We start from the raw sequence: 17,817 nt of genomic DNA on the forward strand, positions 1-17,817 counted from the left end.
TCTTTGCTAGGCTAAAGGTTTTCCTTTCCCAACAGTAAGACAGATTTCGACTTGAGTGAGAGCTGTGAACTTTTATAAAAGTGAAAGGAAGAGAAGAAATGGCCGGCTGGGAATCTGGCCCGGAGACGGCGTCCACTGCGCTCGAGAGCAACAATCTGAATCACCAGAAAGGAAACTTCTGTTCCCCACACTTGCAGACTTCCGCGAGTCTGGGAGCACTCAACGCAGCCACCCGCGCTTCCGCATCCCGGAATAGGGAAACTGAGGCACGGCAGACGCGCCGCGCGCAACTCCGGGATCGGCGCCTGCCCCCTGGAAGGAACCCAGGCTTCCAGAGTTCTTCGCGCGAGCGCAGGGACTTCCAAGCCGCGCAGCTCCCGTCCGCCCCGCCCCGCCCCGGCTCGGGACAAAGCCCGGAGCCCGCGCCGGGAGACGGAGGGCGGCTCCCGCGCGAGCCACGCTCCCCCGTGGGCGCGAGACTCCGCCCAGCTGCCGAGAGCCCGCGCCCCAACGGCAAAGCGGCCGCGCCGGTCCGCCCCGATTCCCCATGACGTCACCGGCGGCGGCAGGCCCCGCCTCCAGCCCCGGGCGGCAGGCCGCATGACGTCACCGAGGCCCCACCCCTCCGGAGCGAGTTCGGTCCTGGCGTTCATTTCATTCCTGTCCTCATTCCGAACATTCTTAGCATCGCTCGCGCCGCGCCGCGCCGCCCGAGCCGAGCCGAGCCTCTGCTGCCGCCGCCGCGGCCCCGCCGCCCGCCGCGGGCGCCCACCAAGCACTTTGCAGACTCGCTTCCACCCTGCGGGCCATTCCGCGCGGCGGGGCCCGGGCCCGGGGCGGCCGCGTCCAGGGACAGGCCATGCAGTGACGCCCCCCCACCCCTCCACCTTTGCCCGGAGCGCGGGCAGCAGCCCAGCGCGCCAGCCGGCCCCGGGGCAGGAGCGGTGCTAGGCAGGGGTGGGGTGGCCGGGCCCGGGAGCCGGGGAGGGAGCCGGGCACCGAGCAGAGGGCGGGGGAAGCGGCGCCGAAGTTTGCCTCGGACTCGCCGGGCGCTGCGGCGGCTCCCTGGGCCGAGGTAAGTTGGCGAGCGGGGCGGATGCTGGGGTGCGGGGGGCGCACGGGGCGGCGGGGGGCCGGCGGCGCGTCCCTCGCGGGCCGCTCTTTCTTTGCGGACTCTGCTTTGTGTGCGACGGCGGGCGGGCACGCGGAGGGCCGCGGCCGGGCCCCCACACCCGCCTCCCCGCGCCCCCTCCGAGGTGAGCGGCCGGGCGCCGCCGCGCGACTTGCCAGGACGCCAAGTTGGGCCGCGCGCTGGGAGCCCGCGCGGCAACAGGCGGCCCCCGGCGGCGGCCCTGGAGGCGCCCGGCCGGCCGCGCCGCGCCCCCCTCGCGCCCCCTCTCCCGCCGCCTGCACGCGCACACACGCACACACACGCACACACCCTCGGGCGCCTTGCACGGGGTGCGCTGGGGAGCCAGAAGTTCGGAGCGAGTGCGGGCGGGCAGAGCCGCTGCCGGCGCCGCCTGGGAGCCCGGAGCCGGTCCGGACCCCCCTGCTTTCGCCGCTGTCCCCCGGCGCCGGGTACCCCTGAGGCCGGCCCGGGTCTGCGCCGACTTGTGCCGCTGGCGGGGGGGGTTCGCTCCTTCTTCTCAAAGATGAAAAAGGGCACGGTCGTCTTTGCCGCTTCTCCAGGACTGTTGCCGCCGCCGCCGCCGCTTCATTGCACATTCAAGTGGAAAATTTTCAGGAGTCAGCAGAAACATTGTGTCCAAAAAAGACTGAGTCGCAGTTACCACCAAACCCAGGAGGAGACTCTCCCTGGAAAACTTCCCTTCCCTTTCGGTAGGAAATACTGGGGGATTTGTTTATTGGAAGAGAAATGGTCCCCGGGGGGGGGGAGAAAATCTGGGTACACTTCTAGTCTTTGTTCGTAACAGCAACACTTGTTTTCAAAAGTCCAGAGTCCCGCTTTAAAGAAAGTTCAACTTCTGTGACTTTTCTTCTTTTTTAAAAAATAACGTTTGTATTTTAAAAAAAATCAAAGCAATATTTTTAATGAGTCGAAAACAATGAGGGCTCACACCTCCCCTCTCATGAAAATAAATGAAATCCAGATCAAAATTTTCTTTGCTTTTAAATTGCCTTTTTTAAAAGATTTATTTAAAGTTGGATAGTGTCACTATATAAAAATATTTATGAAACAATGAAATAGCAGCCACCAGCGTTTCTCAGGAGGCTTGTTAACTTCTTAGAAGCAAGTGGCTTCCTGTGATTTGCAGAAATGAAAATTGACCTCAGTGAGCCCTGGAAACTTAGAGACAGATGATGTTCCAGGAGCAGGGAATGTAAAAAGGCCATGTTTAAAAGCAGTGCCTTGGAAGGAGCCCAGGTCTTGGGACAGAAAGGTCTGTTAAGCCTGCCACATTTCAAAATAGTAAAAAGAAATACTAAAAACACTACACGTATTGCAAAGGAGCAGAACGTTATCAGTTCACAACAACCACAGATTTCTTTCTCCCCGCTTTCCACCTTGATTGTTTTTGGAAGTTCAGGTGGTCTGATGGCTTGGGGTGCGCTGGGTGCCTGCAGTGGTTACCTGAGTAGGCACATCCCTCCCTTCAGGGAGATGTGATCCACTGTGTAGTCACAGCCGGGAGTGGGCTCCTTTCTCTGCAGCCTGCCGTGAATCTTGCTGGTCTCCTACGGATAGGGGCTTCTCTGAGGCACAGATTGGGGAACAGTCTTCAGGCTACGCCCTGTGCTTCACCCTTTCACTGTTGGGTTTGTGCCCCCCTTCTGTAAACAGCAGGGTCTTCGGGTCCAAGCATATCTGAATGCTTACAAGGACCAGACTTAAATCCCAACTTCTTTAGGAATCTTTTTCTCTTTAGAAGGAAATAGAACTAAATACAAAGTGACTCAGGAAAGACAAATGGATTCGTTGAACCTTTGTCAGTAGTGAGGTTTTGAATTGTTGAATTTTTGGGGAAAGGCTTATTTTTCTAATCTCACTGTTTCCATAAATGGTCACAGATATTTTTGTTTAGTGTTTCTTTGTATGTGCAACTCTGTGTTGAACTATCAGGTTTCAGGTTTTAAACAATTAACAATTCTTTTATTTATTGTTGGTATAAAAAATGAACTGATGATAAGCTATATCCATTACGGGTTCTTGCTGGTGGTATCAAAGTGCCAAGGTAGACTATTTTATTTTTACTTTAATGGTAAATATTATTTGATCTGCAGTTTTAGGGGAATATTAGAACTTTTTTTTTTAAAAACAAGCTTGAAACAAAACCAGTATGACACTTTGCCTTGACAATATGGGTAAAGAAAATTATAGGAAAGAATCTTTGTGTAAATTCCTCCTCTGTGTGATCCTTTATAAAGTAATGAACTCCGGGGAACATGCCTGAGAGAGATTATTGGAGGGTTAGAGGGTTTTTTTCTTTTCTTTTCCCAAAAACAAACCAGGACTCACCATGACATATACTTAATTAAATTTAATTTAAAGGGGGAGGACATCCCAATTTAGTTTGAGCCAGACTGATAGGAATTTCTCACTGAGAGGCTTTTCCTTGCCTTGCGGTACAATGTGTGCCCAAGCCCCAGCAGCAAACTAATTACACATAAGGGCGGGTTTGGGAGGGCAGCCTGGGGGGGAGTCGGCTTCCTCCTCCCTTTCCCATTTCCTCTCTCCCCCCACTTACTTTATACAGCAGGAATTATATATTGATATACTCACTTGGGAGACTGGAGTCCCCTTTTATTTAGAAAAAGGAACAAATAAGTCATAAGGAAAAAAAATGTTGGAGTGTTTTTCCCTGCTTGAGCCTCAGCAATTTATAAACAATTTTGTGTTTTGTTGGTTCTTAGAATACAGAGCAGCAATTATGAGGGCATTTCTTAACGGGAACGTTTGGGAAGAATATACTTTTATCATCGGTGTTTAGATCATATTTGTCGTTACATTTTCAGCAGAAAAGTATATAATACAAACAGTTTAAAGCATGTAGATCCCAAATGTTAAATAGACTTTTGAGGAAATGAGCTGTGACATTAGCAATATTTTAAGGTTGGTTGCTTCAGAAATGGATTGATCTCTCATACGTGGTGGTCATACAAGAGCCTGGGCATTTGTGGGATTACTTTTCTCTCTAACCTCATGTATTATGTGTTAATTGTGAGTGTAATTGTGCTGCCTGCAAATGAAAATTGTGGTGTGCTATCACTCAGGGTTGGTGCAAATAACTATGATCTGGTGGACTTAAAAATGACCATATTCACATACAGACAGTAGGTGGATAACACTTTTAAGCTCCATTTTAGGCACTTGTACCCAGTAGAGAGATTGTGAAAGGGAAAATAAATAAATAAATAAATATGAAAGCTGTGTTTAGAGGTCGAATCTGTTTAGTGGTAAAACTTTAGGGTCTGTTTTCTCCAAAGACTGAAGAATGTGGCCAAAACAAGTGTCCATATTTCTCTGTAGAACTGCAAGAAAAAGCAAGCCAACCTTGTTGTTAAATGCGAGCATTACAGCTGCCCCTTTGGATTTCAGTGACTGGAACTGCAAACTACCAATGTCCAACTTTTGAACTCAGCCAGAAAAATATATTGTAAGCTTATTCCCCTTTGACAAACCTAGGCTGTGCTGCTGCTGGGCTGCTTGGGGACTGATTGATGGCTGGCACAATCTTTTATAGCTGCATGGTGCTTTTTCTTATTTTATAATAAGGCATAGATTACCTTGTATTAATATTTAAGTTGCATCTGGAGTTGTGTTTCAACCACATCAGTGATATATTTTATTCTTTCATATTCATAAAAGTGATAAAATCAGGTAATTCAAGTCCATCCTACGCACTTCGTGTTTCAGGGTTGAGCTTTTTGACAGACACCTTATTTAGACTTTGTTGTGTTGCAATTACTGTGTACCTCTGAAATCAGGGAAGTTCTGGGGCTTCCCTCTTCTTGGGATAGTTTGTGGAGTGCTAGTATATTTGGATCTAAATACTTGGAGTGTTTTTCTGTGGGCTTTTATTTTTTGTTTCAAAGCTGTGAACTCTTGAGTGTCCTCAATCTGTAAGATTCTCATTATGAGCTTCGTGGTCCATATTTGAATTTGGAATTGAAATTTGACCATTTTTTCAAATACATTCCAGTTTTGTAGTGGTACAGAATAGGGTGGCTTTGAAATATGTGTTTTATTTTAGTCAAAGTAAAAATGGGATGCCCTGGTGGGTGGGTTTTCAGGATGATGTTTCTCACAAGTGTAGGTTACTCTTAGCTTTTAAATTCTCCTTTGGTCCACTGACTTTTTGCATAGTTGAGAGGATTCTCAAAAAATAGTTTCCAATAGTCCGGGAGTCTTGGCTCACTGTGAAACTCACTAGTTTCCTCTTCTTGATTGGATAATGGTAGTGGTGGTGGTGGTGGTGGGGAGTAGGGGGAAGGTCCTCATAAAAAGCTATCTTTTTTTCTACCTTTGTGGCAGGCCAAGGGAAGGGTGTGTTGCACGCGCTACACCCACCCCGCCTTGTTTAAACCTGATCTTTACTATCCTAATGCAATGCTTTCTATCCTTTTTCGTGATTCACATTTGTTTTGAAGGCTCTGTCCTAGGATTTCATTAGCAGTTTTAATTTGCAGGCATGAGACCCTGGAAAATGGGTTTAAAAGAAAAAGCTGGCTTATTGATGAACAAATTAAGCATCCATCATCTCTAGTGGGAAATTCTGGTTGCTTTTAGGCATCTGACAGGTTTAGATGTATGTGTAAAGTGACTGAAACACTCTTGACTGGGAATATACAACACTGTTGTTCTTACTGATACATAAACTGAAAAACTGCTGCTAATGGTGGGAAACGTTAATTATGTGAGAACATATTGAACTTATATTCTCTGGCATGAACTTTTTTAAAAAAATGCATCAACTGTGCTGCTTTTTTTTTTAATAGGCACAGCTTTCTAATTATCATAATTCAGTTCAGCTCTGCTCTTGGATGGTGTTCAAGTGCAATCTCAATTTAACTTGAAAGGGGATTTTTTTTTTTAAAACTTGGAATGTTTAAGAAAATTTGAAAAGTTCATCCAAGAATGTTGTCTGCTTAGGTGTGAGTAAATCTAGGGGAATGAAATGAGTGCCTTTCTGTAATAGTTCAATAGATCTGAATATTAAGAAAGAGACTGTTTTTTTTGCTTTGCTCTGTATCCAAGCATTTTTGTATAACCTGATGCTACACACTGCTGAGTTCTCTTTGAAAACCAGTGTTTTTCTAATAGATAGTAAACTAAATAAATGAATATTTTATTACCATCTGCAAAAATGGGAAAGTCTTTTAAGAGAGCAGAAATACAAAATTGATATGAATTTATTTGACAGAAATAATTGTTAATCTTTTATACCAACCAAGCCTTTAGAAGGTAATTGCTTTATCTGCTCCTTCTTTACTCTGTGACTTGATGGCATTTTGTGAAGGGAGTCATCTTTGACAGCGTTCATCCCAGTGTCTGTATCCCTTAATTTTTCTCTGACTTTAATAGCTTTTCAAAGAAAAAAAATTAAATGAAGCCCAAGCGCCGAATCCTCCGGGAATCAATTTTAATTGTAAGAAAGAACAACTTAGATGGGCCTTCCGACTTTCATCCAGCCTCTTTCTGCTGAAATGCAGAGAGCCCGCGGTAACCAAATGACTTCATTTGCTCTGGCACTTAAGAACCGAATTCACTTCCGTGGTGGTGAAATAAAAGGAGCCAAGTGTTTTAAATAGCCACTCCCCAAGGCCCGCCCGCCCGAGCCTGTTGAGAAAAGCGCATTGTCTGCTTGCAGCTCTAGCTGGGAGCCTGCCTGGCTCGCCCTCCCCCACCAGGCAGCTCCATTTCTGAAGTTGACATCTGGTTTTCTCTCTGTTCACCTGATCTATCCCTGTACACGTGCTCACATGCAGTGTGCATGCATGCATTCTGCAGGTAACAGGGATTTGTGACATTAAGTGTGTGTGTTTCAAATCCCTACTGGGATGGGAGAGGAACAAAGCTAATGGCACAAAATAAAATGTAAACACAGTAGCCACCCCACATGCCGCCGCTGCTGGGTTTCTGTCCGATGGTGCTTTCTGGGTAGGCGTGCCTATTGTTATGGCAGCAACAGGCGGCAGAACTTGGGGCACCATATGGCGGATGTGGGCCTCAGATAAGCTGTCTGGTAATTTAGCTTATCAATAGCATTTTGATATGCTTCATTTTCAGATCACCCATTACTGTGGCTGGGGGTGTCTTGGGGGCTAACTGATTCTGAAACCATTGTGAGCGGATGCTTCCTTTGGTGGAATCTCTTTCAGTCCTTTCTGCCTGGCTGCCTTTTCATCTCAAAGCCTTTGAGAGACAATGCTGGTTAGAGTTAGAGCTCCATTAGCTGAAGGAACCATCAGCCCCGTCTTGAAATCCTGGGCACTTAGAAGACCTTGTCATGTATTGTCATTGAGAAAAAAACAGAAAACAGATACTTAATAGCATTTCATATTGTCCGAGCCAAGAAATTCTCTTAATTCAAAGTTGCTTTTGCTTTAAATATTGAAGGAGTAAGTTTGATACTGTTTTTAAGTTTTGGTGAAAGGTTTCTAGTTTTGTTATGCATTCAGAATACCTCCCTAATTTCCTTTCACCTTTAAATTTTACCTTAGCCGTAAAATGCAAAAATTATTACCATTTGTATAATTTGAAATCAGGGAATGTGCCATTTGTAATTTGGAGGCAAGAAGCAGCTTCCTTCATGCTTAGAAATTGTGAAAGTGGAAAATGCTTCCAGAACACCACTCAAGTGTCCAGTGAAGCTGAAGCAAAACTAAAATCTCCCCTACTGATGAATCGGTAGGGGAACTCTTGCCTCAGCTGGAGCCAGCTTAGGGAATCTGCACTTAGTAGGTGGCTCAGTGGAAGTCTGATGGTGTGCATGACCATGTGCTCATCACCCGTGTGACCCTCATTCACCATATACTTGTTGTCTCTGATATGTGTCAGGCATGGGAGAAGCTAGGGCGAGGCTGTCTGCCCCGCTCCTGTCTCCCGCTGCCTGCATGTTCTCACTCACCTTTGCAGGCCCTGCTCCTTTTCTCACATTTTGCCTTTTGGGTTTGTCATTCAGGACACATGGATCCATTTACATGGCTAACTCAGGATGGTTCTGACTGAAACCCAGGTCAGCCTCTTTCTGTTCCTGCTCCAGGAAGCTCCTGCCGCATCAGTGGTTCCCACCTTAGCATGTGCACTGCAGCCTCCATGGAGCTTTTACAGCCTGGGCACCACGTGTGGAGGCTTAGGAGGGTTGTGGTAGGTGCAGTGTGTCTGTATTTCTGAAAGGCCCCATCATAACATCCGCTCCTGGCTGGGAACCATTGATCTAGATATTCTGATTTTTATCTGCAGATAGAATCAGGTTAAATTTGGCCACTTCTAAGTCTGAATGTGATTTTCTTCCCTCTATATTTGTGAGGCAGTGTACCTAGGAACATAGGCTGAATCTTTATGGAATTCACTAAGATGTTCTTCATTGGTTTTAAAGATAAGCCTGCACAAAACTAAGGTCTCACCTTTCCATCCAGGGGAAGCAATAAAATGAACCAGAACCACCTTCTCTGTGCTCGGCATTCATTTGTTACCTCTTGGGAGTGTAGCAGTTGTTTCCAGATGTGATTGTAGAGGTGTGTGTCACGGTTACTGGTGAGGGGCTTGAGAATGGAGTTCTGTCTGGCTGCTTGTAGAGGTTTTGCTTTCTGAGTAGCAGAGATGCTCCTGATGCTCCTAGAGGTCCTTGGGTGGTATGCCTGGTGTTGGAAAATGAGGGGATAGGAAGGGTAATCCTGACAGCTTTCTGGAGATGAACTGTGGATAAACCACCATGCTTTTCATTCTTTCCTTCCTTGTCTCTTCTCTTCACCTTGGGCACTTTGAAATCCAGATGCTCCTGGTTTTCATGGAGCTACTACTTGCCACTGAGCATTTAAACATTTATGGGTGCTACTGTGTGCTAGGGATTTAGTAATTAGGAAAAGGTGGCTAATGAACAGCGATCAGTAAAACTCCCCTGCCTGGCAGAGTTTACAGATTAGCAAGGAAAACAGGCATGTACAGAGGTCATGGCAATCCAGTGGGAAAGTTGTGTGTATGGTATTTTGTGAGTTCCAAGGTACACATTTTTAACATGCTTGAACATTTTTGAAATTGGGATGTGTTTGACAATCATGGCTGGCCAGGTGGTGGTAATGACCCTTGATGTTGCATATGCTCACCAAAGCCTGTGGAGTGAATGCAGTGGAGAGGAAGAAAATCCCAGAGTCAGTAGTGAGCATTCATAAGAATACCCTTGTTCTTACAGAGGGTGATAGTGTATGTGCACTGATCACTCTGAGAAGTTACTTTAGCTTATGTTACCCAATTTATTTAGCTTGTATTTTCCTTTTTATGTAGGCACAAGATTGATAGAGAGTAAAAAGTTTCGATATGTATAAAATAATATTTCTAAGTGATAAGCATTGTGACATCATTTGTTTCACACTAGTACGCCTGAAATAAAATCCTGCTGCATCTTACCGGCAGTGGTGTCTTAGGGTTAGTGAAATGTTGAAACAACACGTTTGCATCTCTAGTCCTAAGGATCTGGAAGGTTATACATTATCGATGGGTGTTGCCTTGAGGGTTGCTTTGAGCAAGTGGGGTTTTTTACACGTTTATATTTTTTAGGAGCATGGATTTCCTTATGTAACATCAGGATAAAGGGGAAACACACTCACTGGGGTAAGCCCTCATGATACATCCCAAGAGCTGTGTTGCCCTGTGGTAGGAACTGAGGAGGGCTTTGCGGAGGAAGTGATGTTGGAGTTGGGCTTTGAAGGAACAGGGGGATTTTTTCCAGATGCCATTTTGGGGGTGAGTTGGGAGTAGGTTGTTAGAAAATAAACAAACCTTGTGAAATATACTCCTGAGTAATGAACTTAACCCTCACGTATCGATACGGTTTGTTGCCAGTAATGGGCTACTACAGATTTGAAACTTGGCTGTGAGGAATTAATTGAAAGGAGTAGGAGGGGGGAACTGATTGACATGAACAGTGGGCTGTTTCCTGATTTTGGTTTGGAAAAAGACAGGATAATGTGGGTTCAAAATCACAGATTTGGAGTTGGACACACCTTGGCTCAGCTACTTGCTAGTGTGGTCTTGCACAAATTACTTGTTCTCTGCAAGCCTTGGTGTCCCCATCTATAAATTTCAATTGCGCCCACTGTATACCAGTCACATGGTATGGTAAATGCTCAGTAAATAGCAACTTCAAATGTTATGTTGCATAGCAGATCTTTAAGGATTTTCTGCCAAGTCACCCTGGACAGTGACCCTTGAGGAACACCCAAGGCTGAGGCATTTACTTAGAATCTGAGCCGGATTCCTGGTCTCAGGCAAACAGATAGAAATCTAGGAGAGGCTGAGGCAAGCCCATAAAGCTCTTGACCATTAATCGCTTTGAACCACACTTCCCTTATTCATAAAGTGGAGGAAATCCATCAGTAAATACATAATATTTGAGGTCATTCCTTACCCAGTATGAATTAAATGGAAATGCTTCAAAAACTGGTTAGCATGGTGCAACTTCATCTGTCTAAAAGAAAACCTTTTCCTTAGCTTCTTGCTTGAAAGCCACACTCCTAACATTGGGGTTGGGTTGTAAAAGTTCTTTTGTAAGTGGTTGAATGAAACTCATCTTTTCATAGCGAAACAATGCTTAGGGTCTCGGGCCTTCTTGTAAAACCACTGCATAATCCCCCCTGGGGTGCAGAGGGCATCCAGCTTCAGGTGTAGAGAAGAAAGGTACTTTTGCTGCCTTCATTGCACTTCTTAATACCTACTTTGGGCTGGCTGCTTAGCTTCTCTGTGCCCGCAGTTTCCCCATCTGGAAAATGGGGATGATGTTATCTACTTGGAAGAGTTGGAGTAAAGTTTAGATTAGGTAAGTGCTGGCTTGGTAGGCTAGAGCTGTAGGTGTGGCTGCTGTTAAAACCTAGGCCATTCGTTTCTCCCAGTACTCCAAGCTCCAGAGATAAATCTTTGCCCCTCTCCTAAGACTCGCTTCCTCTGGGCCTTAAATGTCACTCAAATAATAATTCACACTCATGTGAATGAATGGTTGCCCATCTCTTTAGCCAGTGTATTTGCATGTTTAAGAGGATGTTTGTGAATTCCATTGCCTAACTCCAGGTACTTCCTGGGTAGATGAGCTGAGTTCCTTCTGGAAGCTGGTGATAGAACCTTGTGTTTTCAAAGTCAGCTGCCTTAAGCTGGTCCTGCTCTGCTCACATTCCCAGCTACACTTCTGGGTGTGTCAATGTCCTTGTGTTTTTAGATCTGGGCCACTCCCGGTGACTGGTCTGAGCAGTTAAGATTGCTTTGTATGAGCCTGGGCCAGGGACCACCTGCATTTTATTGACATCTTTTGCTGTTGTCTCTTAAGCAGTGTATAGACGTGTGTGCTAATTAATCTGGTTTCCCAGTCTTTAAAAAAATTAAAATTAAGAATTATTGAGGGAGGAGAGTAGTCTGGTTGAGGAGAGAGACTTAGATTCAGGCAGGCTGACAGTGGATGAGGGGAGAAAAATATATTTAAAAGCACTTACTCACAACCCTGGGAGTCTACTAAAAGTACTGAATTACATACTTTAAAAGGGTGAACTTTATGGTATGTGAATCATATCTCATAAAGAAATAAAACGCTGGATCTAGTCACCACACAGAACAGCATCTTGTCATGCCCCCCATGGTATCCCCAGCACTCTGGCTGTCCTGTTTTTCGGTGATCGAGTGATTAAAAACTGATAATCAGACCTAATAAGAAGAGTTTCTACCAGTTGGTTTTAGAGAGGAGCCAGGAAAAAACATATCGTTCCTTTCAAAGATAAACAGTAGTAGTATTTAAAATGAAACTTTTTACTTTAGAATCAGTTTCAGTAATGTGGAATGATGTGCTCCCTAATGATAAATGTTTACCATGTTAACCCATCCTTATAGATTATACTTTTAAACAATCCAGGAACTAAGTCATAAAGGATAAAGTGGGAGATCATGAAGAGGAGACACCTGGAAGGCATGGGAGGCCACAAAGCAGTCATTGAATCTGATTTGCAGATTGACTTAAGAATGGGAAAAAACGGACCTAGAATCAGGTTAATGTGTACCTCAAGTTTCAGGCTCTGCTCTACCTAGCTTTTTTCTTAATTTTAACTTGGTCTTCCTTGTTCCTGTGTCTGTCCACCAGATCCTGGCTGCCTTCCTCCTGGTTACTGTTTGTGGCAGTTTTGCCCATTTGTATTTTCTACAGGGCTGCTCTTTATGGTTCCCCATGGCTAAGTACCTGTTTGCCTGGTATAGTCCTGGTTTATGTTGCTTGTCTTGGCATAATCCTTAAAGAACCCTCCTTTACTATCAAAATGTCCCAGTTTGGATGATAAATTATATGCTTATGGTACTAATAGGAAATTGTCAGGGAAACTGGCAGACTAGACTTTTCTAGAATGGAGAGACAATCCTGGGCAGGAAGGCTTTGTGGTGTCTTGGTGTATCACTTTTGAAGGATTGTCCCAGGCCATTTCTGAGGCCAGAGCTACAATAGAGGGGAATTTCAGGAAACAACTTTCCCTTCAGATCTGTGCTATTTCAACCAAATTGTTACAAACCTTGTTCTTTTCTGTGGATGCCCTCATAAGTATTTTTTTAAAAATAATTCTCATCATTCATAGGAATGATTCAGCATTGGTTCATTTCCTTTTAGACCAACAAAGTTTAATTTAGAAAGAAGTTTTTTTTCAGTGGTATTCTGAAAGGTTGGTTTGTACTGTATGAAATTGGGGTATTTCAGATTATATTTTAGAACCTGTGGTCTTGGCACTCTTGACATTCTTAGGTTTCAAACTCACTTACCTTTGTTCTGAGGGAGACTGTGTAATGATGTCCTATGATGCACCTAAATAGATAAGCCAGAGAACATTGAGTGGAATTTTAGAAATTTTAAAAGAAATTTTAGTACTTTTAGAACTTTGCCTAAAACCAAAAGTAATTGGAATGACACTGCCCAGTTCCTGGTGGTTCTTTTGACACCACTGTTTAGTTATTTTGTGATGTGCCTTAGGCAGCAGCTTCGGGCGAGAGTGGAGGTGTTCAGTCCAGTGTTTCAGCTCTGACCAAAACAATGGCGTCTAGACTTTGCTGTTGAGAACTCTGCTGGAGAACTGTTACCTTGTTGGGGTGGTTCACTGGGAGAAGGCATTTGAGGGTCCTCCAAGTGCTGGGTCTTGGTCTCTCCACTTCTAGCTGGTGTGGAAGGAAGTCCTGGTTGGGAATCCTCTGCTGTGGCTCTTCCTGTGACCTTAGGTAAGTCACTTGAAAATCTTTGGTTATCTTTCTGGGAAGATGATGCTGTACTGCCTCTTGCCCCTCTAGCTGTTTTTTGTGCTGCGCTTTTGATTAAAGAGAAAATGTGTGAGCCCTTAGGCAGAAAGGTCCTGGAGAACTGTTATCTTATCATACCATCCATAACCCTCAAAGACAGGGTTTGTGGAGGAGGAGCAGTACTGCTGAGTTCACTTTTAGTTGTGCTAATTCCTGGGCTTCTTGGATAGGAAGGGAAGGCTGACAGGCCAGGTTCTGTCTTAAGCCCATGAAGAGTTGCAATTGTAGTTGAAGAAGGTGAAGCTCAGAGAAGTTTAGTGCCTTACCCAACATCACACAGCTACACTTTAAAACCAGTTCTTTATCTGTGTGACTCCACAGCTGTCAGGCTAACAAAGGACTGCACATCAAGTCACCTATCAGGTTTTCTTGTGGCATTTGAAGGGAGTTAAGATAGATTGTGACATTGAAACAAAGGTAGGCTTCTCATTTAGTGTATTTGCCCAGAAAAATGAGGACACAATACTTGTGTTTTCTTGGTGGCCCATTTTACTCCCTCTTATAAACATATGGCTAAGGTCTTGGAAAGCTGGGTGTGTCTCAGTTGAGCCTTTCAGAGGTTACTTATCCTACCCCAATCACCTCTCCCCTGTGGTTGCAGTCCTCCAGGATTGTGGGGACCAGTACCCCTCACCCCCGTGACTGGTTATACTCACCGTTGAGAGAGAGGGGGCAAGACTCCTCCGGGCCAGGCTAATCCAAACTATTCTCTAGGTGGGTGTAGTGGGTAGGGGGGACTGCTGTAGTTTGGAAGTTTGGAACTGGACCTGCCAGTTTATCTGGTTTTGCTTTGGAATGTGCTATGTTGGCAGGCAGGCAGAATAAGTTACCCCCCCCCCTCCCATCACCCTGAAGGCCTGTATATGGAAATGGCCTCATGCTGGGGATAGGGTTTAGGCAGATGACCTTGACTTCACTTTTTGAGAATGGGAGTGCTTGGGAACCTGCTGAGATGGGGTGAATTTCTCTCTTCCCACCCGGGTGACCAGCTTAGCTTGTGATAGGTGATGGGCAGTGATGGGGCAGCTGGCAGAAGAGAGTTAACTGTGCTTGCCCAGAGCCCTTCATAATCAGGACTCTGAAAAAGACACTGGGGCTTTGAAATGGGGTTGTTTACATGTTGATACCCCTCTTTGACACCTTGGTTGGTTTTTGGTGGGAGGCAGTGGGGCTGGTTGATACAGTCTTTTCCTCCTGTCTACCTGTTTCTGGTGTCTCTCAGCTAAAAGGTGTGTGATCACTGATTGCCAGTTTTTAGGACTCTGTGCTCATGTCTTTCCCTCCTTCCCAACTTGCTTGTACCTTCTTAGTCTTCATGCATTTCTTAAATTCTTCCTAGGTGCTTCTATTGGCTGTTTTGGTGTTGTCCTAACTGTGCAGTTCTCACTAGTGCTTGGTGTATTTAGCAAGGTAGCCAGAAAGCATGGCTTCGAGGTCAGATCTTGGTTGCAGCCCCAGTTCTGCCTGTTGGCTGTGTGATTTTGAGTAAGTGATTAACTCTATCCGGGCTTCTTGTTTCCTCCTCTGCAAAGTGGAGAAAATAATAGTACTTCTCCACATGGGAGTTTAAATGAAATATAGTGAATGACCCACTGTCAGCCTCTCTATTGGTTCCCCTAACCCACTGAGAAGTCTCTTGCTTCCTCCACTCTCCAGTTTCTCAGTTCAGAGTCCTGAGGTTTTCCTCCCAACTAACATAGGCTAGTCTGACGGGGGGTCATTTATTTGCCTTTTCATCTTCCTCCTTCGGGTTTAGTTTTAAGCTTTGCCCCAGCTTCCTCTCTGGCTGGATTTCCTGCTTTGTTGTTTTTCTGTTTTTTGTTTGTTTGTTTGTTTGTTTTGTTTTTAAATTTTTAGTTTGTCAGGCTATTTCCCATTTGTTTTCATATTTTCTGTTGTCTCTCCCTCCTCCCTGGAAAACACATCCACCCTTCCCGCCTCCACTTTTCACCCTTTCTCCTCTGCTCTTATCACTTTAAGATCTCAGAGACTCTACCCTGCAGTTCACTACATTTCACCAAAAATGGTCATCAGAAAGCACCACTTCTGCTCTCTTTAATGCTGGATTGAATCTGTTGGCTTATAGAGTTCCCAGCACTCTTGATATTTGTTACTATTTTGGAATACCATAACTCATTCTCATCCTCATTATGCTTATGAACTTGTGGAATAACACAGGTTTCCTTCACTTATCTGTTTGACCTTGAGCAACCTCTTTATCCTTCTGAACCACAGTTTCCTAACCCCTGAAATGGACATAGAAGTGCCCTCCTTATGGGTTATAGTGCAGGTTCAGTGAGGGTGAGCACAGTGCTGACTCGCAGAGAAGTGTCTCATAAATGTTAGCTGCTGCTGCTAATTATGATTGTGACTACCATCATCCAGCAGCTGTGAAGTAGAGTGCCAAGTACCTCTTCCGTAGCATCTGTCTGTCTTTTTGAAGAGGGGGGTCAGGAGCAGAATCTTATTTTTATTTTAGATTTTCAATGTCTTTGCTTTGGGAAAGTTTAGTACAGTAGAGGGCAGTTGAACCCCTGTGCACCCATTATCACCCAGCAGCAATCATCACCTCATGGCTATTCTTGTAAACTCCTGGCTCCTCTCCCACCAGATTATTTGGAAGCAATCCTAGTTGTCATACCATTTCATCTGTAAATTAGTATGTATTTTAAAAATATGACTCTATTTTTAAAAAAACAACCAACTATGATACCGTGATCATACCAGCACTTTAATAACTCTTTAATGTTGGCCGGGCATGGTGGCTCACGCCTGTAATCCCAGCACTTTGGGAGGCCGAGGTGGGCAGATCATGAGGTCAGGAGATCGAGACCATGCTGGTTAACACAGTGAAACCCTGTCTCTACCAAAAAATACAAAAAATTAGCCAGGCGTGGTGGCGGCTGCCTGTAGTCCCAGCTACTCCGGAAGCTGAGGCAGGAGAATGGCGTGAACCTGGGAGGCCGAGCTTGTAGTGAGCCGAGATTGCGCCACTGCACTCCAGCCTGGGCCACAGAGTGAGACTCCGTCTCAAAAAAAAAAAAAAAAACAACAAAATACAATAATAAGTCCTTAATGTCAAATATCTAGTCACTGTTTGGATTTCCTTGATTGTCTCATAAATGTTTTTTCATAGTTGGCTTGTTCAGATGAGGGTCCCAAACCAGATCAACAGGTTATATTTGGTTGCTGTGTTTCTTAAAACTCTTTAAATCGCATCCCCACCTTTCTTGTAATTGATTTGTTACAAAAGCCCCTGTGTTTCTCTTCTAGACTGCCTCATTCTGGAATTTGCAGTTGTATCTCCATGGTGCTGTGTATTTTATTCTCTTATCCTCTGTATATCCTATAAATGGGAATTTAGATGTTGACATTTCATCTAATTCAGGGTTTTTTTTTTATTTTTTTGATGCAAATATTTCATAGCTAGTATTCTACCAGGAGGCACACAATGTACAATGTCACTTTTTCTGTGATGTTAGTGCCATTGATTGATTATCTCTGCCTGTATCTATTATTTCACATAGTTTTTGCAAACTGGTGGTTCTCTGATATTCTAGTTCTCTTTTTGGAGACAGGTCTCACTCACTCTGTCACCCAGGCTAGAGTTCAGTGTTGCGATCTCGGCTTGCCGTAGCCTTGACTTCCCGGGCTCAGGTGATCCTCTCACTTCAGTCTCCTAAATAGCTGGGACTGTCAGTGCGCCACCATGTCTGGCTAGCTTTTTAGTTTTTTGTAGAGACGGGGTTTCATCACCCAGGCTGGTCTGAAATTCCTGGGCTCAAGCGATCTGCTCACCTCGGCCTCCCAAATTGCTGAGATTACAGGTGTGAGCCATCTCACCCAACCCATTCCTTCTTTTATGGAGAAGGTTTCTCTTAGCAGCTATATGGTTAACGTAGCGTATAGTTTGTAAAGGAAAGATAGTTTTTTTCTTGTTTACATATCATTAGGCAATCACTGATTTTAAATTATTGAATGCGTTTCAGTCCATTGCAGTTCCTCCTCTTACTGATGCTCAAATTGTTTCATCTTTGGCCAGTGGGAATTTCTTTAGTTGGCTCCTGTGGCCTTTTGATGTGACCCTATTAATAGTCGTTTATAGTTTCCTTGCTGTCCAACCTCTTATATATTCTGGGAGATGGAATGAACCATTTCTGCAGAGTTTGGGTTCCTTTTAGTGAGAAATGGAGTTTCCAGGCTATGATGTGTGTGCTAGGTTCTCTGCTTTTTTTCTCCTCCTGCTCCTTCAGTTGAATAATCTGCTCAACTTTGGAAATGGATCCTGCCTGCCATGTCAGCTCTAATCGTGGTAAGAGCTTTCC

General features: G+C 44.9%; 1 protein-coding gene across 5 annotated transcripts in view; it reads left to right on the top strand.

Moving 5' to 3' along the window:
- Positions 1-616: 616 nt before the first annotated feature.
- TEAD1 (TEA domain transcription factor 1) overlaps positions 617-17,817 on the top strand; it is a 271,344-nt gene continuing 254,143 nt past the window's right edge. For 2 of the 5 annotated variants that reach the window (XM_030828914.1, XM_030828915.1), the window contains exon 1: positions 617-1,075. The gene's annotated coding sequence lies outside the window, so the exon portion shown is untranslated. Of the gene's footprint in view, positions 1,076-1,607; positions 1,843-17,817 lie in introns of those variants that run through there. The other 3 variants (XM_030828916.1, XM_003254956.4, XM_030828917.1) reach the window with 2 other exon arrangements.

This window comes from Nomascus leucogenys, chromosome 15, assembly GCF_006542625.1.
Source record: "Nomascus leucogenys isolate Asia chromosome 15, Asia_NLE_v1, whole genome shotgun sequence".
Lineage (NCBI taxonomy): Eukaryota > Metazoa > Chordata > Mammalia > Primates > Hylobatidae > Nomascus > Nomascus leucogenys.